Source organism: Tamandua tetradactyla, chromosome 5 (genome assembly GCF_023851605.1).
Source record: "Tamandua tetradactyla isolate mTamTet1 chromosome 5, mTamTet1.pri, whole genome shotgun sequence".
In the NCBI taxonomy this organism is placed as follows: Eukaryota; Metazoa; Chordata; class Mammalia; order Pilosa; family Myrmecophagidae; genus Tamandua; species Tamandua tetradactyla.
Window position 1 is genome coordinate 129,182,983 of NC_135331.1, and position 9,135 is coordinate 129,192,117.

Consider the following 9,135-nt stretch of genomic DNA (forward strand, 5'->3'; position numbering starts at 1 on the left):
TGTTTTACTCATCTATTGATAAGGTAGATAAAAGGAGCATCAGACACAAGGTTTTCACAATCACACAGTCACATTGTGAAAGCTATATCATTATACAATCATCTTCAAGAAATATGGCTACTGGAACACAGCTCTACATTTTCAGGCAGTTCCCTCCAGCCTCTCCATTACATCTTGAATAAAAAGGTGATATCTACTTAATGCATAAGAATAACCTCCAGGATAAACTCTCAACTCTGTTTGGAACCTCTTAGCCATTGACACTTTATTTTGTCTCATTTCACCCTTCCCCCTTTTAGTAGAAGGTTTTCTCAATCCTTTGATGCTGAGTCTCAGCTCATTCTAGGATTTCTGTCCCACATTGCCAGGAAGGTCCACACCCTTGGGAGTCATGTCCCATGTAGACAGGGGGAGGGTGGTGAGTTTGCTTGTTGTGTTGGCTGGTCTTCTAGTGTCTTCTTGATATCCTTTATGTCTTTAGCCAACCCATTGAAGTTACTTAGTAAAGTTGTATGAACATCTTTGATTAGTTGTTCCAAAGTCTGTGTCTCCTCCGGCATTTTAATTTGTTCATTTGATTTGGCCATATCTTCTTGATTCTTTATGGGTTCAGTGTGTTTTTGTTGTTGCTGTTGATTTTTTTTTTTTGGCTTTTGATTATCTTGATAAAGTTATTTTTAAAATTGATTTCACTCACTCATCTAAGATTTTGTAGTTGTTTGGGTTTGTGTTGAAGGTCCACTTTTGCACTTGGTTTGTCAATAATTCCTCTCCAAACCAAAAAACAGCACCTCATGCAGGAAATGCAACTCTACTTGAAGATCTGTTAAAGACTAAGGAGAAAAGCATGTTGCCAGAGTGTAGTTTCTCTGTCTTCCCAGAAGATGGCACTCTTGGGCCACCTCTCCCCAACTGCTTCAGCAGGCGGGGCAGGATTGAGACCAGGTCCAGATCTAGTCAAGACCCCGTGCCTCTGTGTGCACTAAAAGCCACCAACCCCAGGGATGGGCACTATGAACCTTGGCTGAGGATCTGCTTTGGGGCACAGTGGGTCTGGTGGTCCCCAGCCTCCCATGTGTAATTGCCTTGGGCTGATGGGCTGAGAGTTTCAAGTCCCTTGCCCATAGCCAGTGCAGGAATGTGTGGCACTGCAGTGCAGCTCACCCCCTCATCCCCATTTCTTTGCCCATGCATGCTGTGAGTGTTCTGTTCATGGAGGAAGGATAGAGGTAATAGGACACAGAGAGTCTTCTTAGCCACCCAATTGTCTGATTGGCTCTGCTCTATGTCCTCCCCCTTCTCCTGAAGATAGGGCCCCTCAGTCTCCAACAAAACCTGGCGCCAACAGTGGCCTGCCTCAGGGGTGGGGGTAGGCACTGTGCCCAAGCACCAAGTCTCTGTGCATAGGTAAACCAAGCTTACTGGCTTCCGTATTCCCCACAGGAACTCCCAGCTGTAGAGATGAGAAAGAAGATCCCTCAAGTGGGCTATGGAGTTGTGAGTGTGGTAGTGCACAGTTCCCTCGGCATCCGCTCTGGCCTCCACACCACAGGCTGCCCCCAGTGCTGTCTGGACTGAGTCGGTGCACCCCATCCACTCAATCTTAGATTCTCTGCTTTTTCATCCAGGTCCTCCCTATATAATGTAGAGGTTCCTCTCCACCCACTCTTACCCTGGAACCACTCTTCCGGTTGTTTTCTGTCCTTTCTCTAGTTGTTCTATGGTATAGAGGTGAACTCAGCCCATCCTGCTCTGCCAACTTCCCAGAAGTCTCTTTCTAGTATATTTTTATTTTTTATTTTTTGGGGTTTTTGTAGTATATTCTTAATTTGAGCTGTTCCCTTGTTTTCTCCAGCACTTCCACTTCTGCAGCAATTTAGCTGCTTATGTATCTTCTTGATCAACACAACTCCAGTTGCAGGAAAGATGACTGCACCCTGCAACCAGTGCTTATTGTTGGACCTGTCAGTTGATTTTTGACATGATTCCCCAGTCCACTCAACTGGAACAGTGCAGTTTTTTCAACAAATAGTGCTGGCTATCCATATCTGAAGCAATGAAAGAGGACCCCTAGCTCACCCCTGATACAAACATTAACTCAAAATGGATCAAAGACCAAAATATATGAGGTAGGATATAAAATTCTTAGAAGAAAATGTTGGAATGCATCTCTACAGTCTAATAGTAGATGGTTTCTTAGACTTTATAACTAAAGGCAAAGCAAAAGCAATGAAAGAAAAAATAGATAAATGATACCTCCTCAAAATCAAATACTGTTATGCATCACAGGACTTTGCCACAAGGGTGATAAGAGAGCCTACTTTATAGGAGAAAATATTTGGAAACCACATATCTGATAAAGATTTAAAATACAAAATATATAATGAAATCCTACAAGTCAACATTAAAAAGACAAACAACCCAATTTAAAAAAATGGGCAAAAGACATGAATAGACATTTTTCTAAAAAGGAAGTGCAAATGGGTATAAAGCACATGAAAAGGTGCTCAGCTTCACTAGCTATTAGGGAAATCAAAATCAAACTCACAAAGAGACTTCATCTTACACCTACTAGAATGGCTGCTATTAAATAAACAGGCAGCTACAAGTATTGAAGAACATGTGGATAAATAGGAACACTTCTTCACTTCTAATGGGAATGTAAAATGGTACAGTCACTATGGAGGATAGCTTAGTGGTTCCTCAAGAAACTAAGTATAGAGTTGCTTTACAACCCAACAATCCTGCTACTCACTGTATACTCAGAATATCTTAAAGCATGCCTATGAAGAGACATTTGCACAACTTTGTTCACAGAAGCCTTATTCACAATTACCAAAAGAGGGAAACAACCCAAATGTCCATCAACCAATGAATGGATAAACAAAATATGATATATACATATAATGGAATATTATTCAGCAATTAGAAGGAATGGAGTCCTGAAGCATGCTTCAACATAGATGAACCTTGAGGACATTATGCTGAGTGAAATAAGTCAGACACAAGAGGACTTATTTGATTGACACAAATCAATATTATTTGATTGCACTAATATTATCTAATTATAATACATAAACTCATAAACGTAAACTCTAGAATATAGGTTACCAGGAGATAGAATGAAGCTAGAAACCGGGGAGCAGTTGCTTAATATGTACAGTTTTGCAGCAGGTTCAATTTAAATGTTTGGAAATGGATAGAAGTGATGGTAGTACATTATTGTATCATTAACAGTGCTGAATTGTGTGCTAATGTGGTACAAAGGTGAAATTTAGAGTCATGTATGTCACCAGATAGAAAGCCAGAGTTAAAACATGGGACTGTATCGCACAGTAAATCTTGTGATCGGTAATGACTACGATTAATAGTACAAAAATTAAAAAGTTCTTTCGTGAACTATAACAAGTGTATGAGACTATTATGAAAAGTTAATAATAGAGCAGTATATGGGGGGAAATGTACCTATTGTCTGCTTTAGACTCTAGTTAACAGTAAAATCTTAATATTCTTTCAGCAACAGTAACAAATGCACCACACCAATATTATGTGTCAATAATGGCAAAGGAGGAATAAGGTGTATAGCAGGATTTGGGTTTTATTTTTTATTTTTATTTCTTTTCTTGAATAATGAAAATGTTCTGAAATCGATCATGGTGACATATGCACAACCATGTGATGATACTGTAAGCCATTGATTGTATACTTTGGATGGGTTGTATGGTGTGTGAATATATTTTAATAAAATTTGTATTAAAGAAAAAATAAACAAGCAAAAGAAAATAAACAAACAACCCAATTAAAGTGGGGAAAAGTCTTGAATTGCCATTTTCCCAAAGAGGAAATAAAAATACCTAAAAAGCACATGAAAAGATTCTCCATACCACTATCTATCATAGAAATGTAAGTCAAAACCACAATGAGATATCATTTCATACCTACTAGAATCATCACTATCAACCAAACAGAAAACTACGAGTTTTGGAGACTTTGAAGAGAATAGGAACACAATGTAAAATGGTACAGTCACTGTGGAAGACAGACAGACCTCGGGAAGCTAAGTATAGAATTGTCATATGATCTAGCAATCCTGCTACTAGGTATATTTCCAGAAGAAACTAAAGCAGGGACATGAACAGATATTTGCACACCAATGTTCATAGCAGCATTATTCACAATTGCCAAAAGAGAGACACAACCCAGTGTCCATCAACTGATGAATGGTTAAACAAAATGAATATATATGATGGAATATTATTCATCAGTAAGAAGGAATGAAGACCTGAAGCATGTGACAATTAACCTTGATGACATTTTATTGAGTGAAATACATCAGACACAAAAGGACAAAAATTGTATAATCTCAGTAATATTATCTAATTATAATGAGCAAACTGATTGAGTTAAAATCTAGAATATAGATTACCAGGGGTTAGAATGAAGGTAGAGAATTGGGACCAGATGCTTGCTTAATTTGTGCAATAAAATGAAATTTGTGCCAATAAAATGGAAATGTCCATAAAAGAGACAAATATCCAGAAGAAAATATAATTTACCAAAAATTGACTCAAAGTCAAACAGAAAATCTTCATGATCTTATAAAAATCAATGAAATTAATTCAGTGTTTTAAATTATCTCCACCAACAAAATGCCATCAAACACTGAAGAAACATATAATTATGAACTTTCAAAAATATTTCAGAATTTGTCAAAAATTATTTTATGGGGAAAGTATAAGATTGATCCTAAACAAGAATAAAACAACATAAGAAAGGAAATTTACAGGTCAATATCACTAATGAACAATGATACAAAATCCTAAATAAAAAAGCAAAAGAAGTTTGGCAGATTGAATTCCAGCATGAGAAATTCCATAGACCTGCTTCACAATGAAACTGAGGAAAATAGCTTTTAAAAAGAATTTTTCTAAGTCTCTGGAAATGGTCCTAAGGGCATACATGAAATGAAGAAACATCTATTCAAGGAACTCTGCTAAAACTGGCTAAGAAAAGCAAGAATGTGTGGTATTTAAAAAGAAAACAAAGCAACCCCTCCCTGCTTTGCCATTCCAGACTAGTGCAGTCAAAACCACAGCACTCTTTTCTGAGGGAACCACCATTTTGCTGTAATCCACCAAAATGATGAACACAAAGGGAAAGAGAAGAGGTACCCACTACATGTTTTCTAGGCCTTTTAGAAAACATGGAGCTGTTCCTTTGGCCACATACATGTGAATCTACAAGAAAGGTGATATCATAGACATCAAGGGAATGGGCACTGTTCAAAAAGGAATGTCCCACAAATGTTACCATGACACACTGGAAGAGTCTACGATGTTACCCAGCATTTATCATTGTAAAAAAACGTAAAGGGCAAGATTCTTGCCAATACAATCAATGTGCTTATTGAGCATATTAGGCACTCTAAGAGCCAAGATAGCTTCCTGAAGCATGTAAAGGAAAATGATCAGAAAGAAAAGGAAGCCAAAGAGAAAGGTACCTGAGTTCAACTGAAGCACCAGCCTCCTCCACCCAAAGAAGCACATTTTGTGAGAACTAATGGAAAGGAGCCTGAGCTACTGGAGCCTACTCCCTATTAATTAATTGCTCAAGAGGTATAAAAAATAAAATAAAAGATTTATGAATTAGAAAAAAAAAAAATCCATAGCACTCCCTCTCTTCCCAGCTCCCAGTTGGAAAAATTCCTTTCCAGGAGATGTGGAACACCAACATTTCTCATCTTACCCCCAGCCAACTGTTGCTGAGGCCAAGTTCTGAGTGAGTGTGGCCAAAAGGTAGAGGCTACCTTCTTCTGCCAAACCCCTACTCATGGAATCGAAGCTTTATCTTGGGCACACCACTACCGAAAATACTGGGGTCCTGATCACCCTTGACCTAGATCATAACACAGTCCTTCCACGCCAGGAGAGGGAAGCCAATATTTGAGGCTACTCTCACTCTGCTCTCCACCAAGTACTTAGCTACTATAGCAGGAGTGTCAGAGAAACCCACCATACACTCAAAACCTGCGGCTCAGAGATTTTTTCCCCCTGGGGAAAAGCAAATCATAGAAAAGGTAGTTCCTAATCTCTTCCTAACAGAACTGATTTCATTTGCAACCGAGAATAGAGAAGTTCAAGCCTGTATACGCTGTCAAAAACAGTGGAGATTGTAGTAAAAGGCAATTGGAAAAAAAATAAAGAAAAACCAAAAAAAAGAGACAATTGGAAAGAGATGGGTAGATTCGATGAAGATACAAGTTAAACTGTAGGCTGGTTAGTGTACAAGAGAGAGCCAAGGAAAGAGACAGCTTGGAGGAGCCTTCCTGGGGCCAGAACAAATATCAAGCACTTACCTTAGGAGCTATTCCTTCAAGGAAACCTGGATTTGATTGGATTAGTCAGTTGAGTGATTTATGTCCCAGGTCATCATTGAAAAGAGTAGATTAATCATCCAGCAACAAGTGGACCTTAATAACTGGGTGTGGTCAGCTATTAAGGTCCACCTGTGTCCAAACACAAGAGAGCCTTGGCAAAACCACTTTCGTCCCTGGGAGACTGTGGGAATACCAAAGCTGTGCTTCCCTGAGATGCAACTTCAAAGGTTGCAATCTAAGGAATAGAAACCAAAAAAAAAGAAGAAGAAAAATGAACAGAGCCTCAGAAAACTGTGGGACACCCTCAAGCATACCAACATGTGCATATGAGCATTCCAGAAGGAGAGGGGAGAGAGAGGAGCAGAAAAAAAACATCAAGGAAGAATGGCTGAAATCTTTCCAAATTTAGTGAAAAACAATAACCTACACATACAGGAAGCTCCACAAACTCCAAGTAGAATAAATGTAAAAAAGATCTACAAATAAACACGTCATAGAAAAAATGCTGAACGTCAAGGAAAAATTCTTGAAAACTCCAAGAGTAAAACAATTTATTGCTTACAAGGGGACCCCACTAAGATAAACAGATGGCTTCTCAGCAGAAGCAATAGAGGTCAGAAGACAGTGGTATAGCACATTCAAGGGAATGCTTAAAGGGGGAAAAAAACATCAACCAAGAATCTTATGTCCAACAAAGTTACCTTCAAAAATGTAAACTATGTGACACCTAGGACTCGGAGCTAGAGTTCTGCAGTTCTGAAAATCAGCATTCTTACATACAGCAACTGTTAAAGAAGCCAAGAAAGAGATCAGCCTTCAATTAGTAATAAGAACAAAGCTGAAAATGTTTTTGAGAAATTATCATGATGATGAATTTACAACTATGCAATGATTTTGTGAGTTATTGATTATATAATAAGAATAGAATGATCATATGGTAACAGTGTTTGTGTTTGTATGTGGTTATGTTTCATAAAAAAATGATTATGGTGAAGAACACACAACTATGTTATGATATTGTGAGCCATTGATTGTATACCATGTATAGACTGTATGTTTGTGAAGATTTGTCAATAAAAATATTTTTAAAAAAATATATTAAAGAACACAGTGATCTGGTTGGGACTAAGGTAAATCAGAATATAGGGGAAGGGTGATATTTTCTGTACTTCAGAACTTAACCCACTGTGTGAGACCAAAGGAAGAAAGGTTTATTTTGTCTAAAACCTAAATTTTCTGTAGCATACAATCTAACTTAACCTGTCTGGCCAGTTCAGTTTAACAACCTAAACAACCATATGGAGGCTAGAATTGGGCATGAGGTCCTGCAAATCTATATAGTTTAATCTAATACCTAGATATATTCCAGAGTATGTTGGGCAGATAATTTTTAAAGTATTGGCAAAGTCCCTTGAGGGTTTGGAGAAAAAATCTGAATTATTAAACTTTCCCACCTGGGCAATCCCTGATACTCTCTTAAACATTAGGGACTCCCATGCTCTTATGAAACTTACTTCTGTAATGGAGAAGCTAAGCCTACCTATACTTATGCCTGAGAGTTATTTCCAGAGAACCTCTTTTGTTGCACAGATGTGGCCTCTCTCTCTCTCTAAGCCCAACTCTGCAAGTAAAATCGTTACCCTGCCCCAAACATAGGACATGACATCTAGGGGTGTTAGTCACCTTAGCAACATGGGGTATGACTCCCAGGGATGAGCCTGGCCCTAACACCATGGGATCAACAATGCCTACCTGTCCAAAATGGGAAAGAAATGTAATGAAATAAGGTATCAGTGGCTAAGAGATTTCAAATAAAGTCAAAAGGCTATTCTGGAGGTCACTCTTATGCAAGTGTCAGCTAGATATTGCTAATTGCCATCATATGCCAAGCCCCAACCAACAGTATTTCTATAAATCCTAAAAAATACCCAGGGCTTTATCTGAGACCCATAAAAATTTAACTCACTAAGTTTATTTTTCAAGAAACCTAAAACCAGATGGTTCCTAGGCCAGATAAACCCTGAAACCCAGAGGCACCAGTCTCGCCAAGAGCATCAACCAGTTATATCCCCCTACCAGATAATGTCAGCACCCCTTTTCAATATGAAGTAATTAGAATGGGCACTGCCCAAATATCCCTAAAGATTGGGAGAAGGGTCAAAGGAGAAGGAGTTATAACATGGAAAATAGGGTTTAACAAATGACTACTGAATCATTATATTGATACTTCTTAATTTCCAGTGTCTTAGAGCAGCTAGAAGAAAATACCTGAAACTGGAAACTGTAACTCATATCACACTTTGAAATTTGTTCTAAAACTGCTTATTAAAATGTAATTTGAGGGCAGGCCATGGTGGCTCAGCAGGCAGGAATGCTTACCTGCAATGCCAGAGGACCCGGTTAGATTCCCGGTACCTGCCCATGTTAAAAAAAAAAGAAAAGAAAAGAAAATGTAATTTGAAATTTATTGCTTTTTTGTATATGTGTATCATGGTCAGGTTCATGTGTCAACTTGACCAAGTGGTGGTACCTGTTTAGTCAAGTGCTGGCCTGTCTGTTTATTAGAGGATATATCATAGAATTAAATCATGATCATGTCAGCTGCATCCACAGCTGATTCCATTTGTAATCAGCCAAAGGGAGTGTTTCCTGCAATGAGTGATGTTTAATATAATCACTGGAAGCCTTTTAAGGAGGATTCAGAAGAGACAGGCTCTCTACCTGCTTCAGCCAGCGAGCCTCTCCTGTGGAGTTTGTCC

At 38.5% G+C, this 9,135-nt stretch overlaps 1 pseudogene; it reads left to right on the forward strand.

The window, feature by feature from the left end:
- The first annotated feature begins 5,139 nt into the window (after positions 1-5,139).
- On the forward strand, positions 5,140-5,600 carry LOC143682738 (large ribosomal subunit protein eL21 pseudogene; annotated as a pseudogene).
- The last annotated feature ends 3,535 nt before the right edge of the window (positions 5,601-9,135 follow it).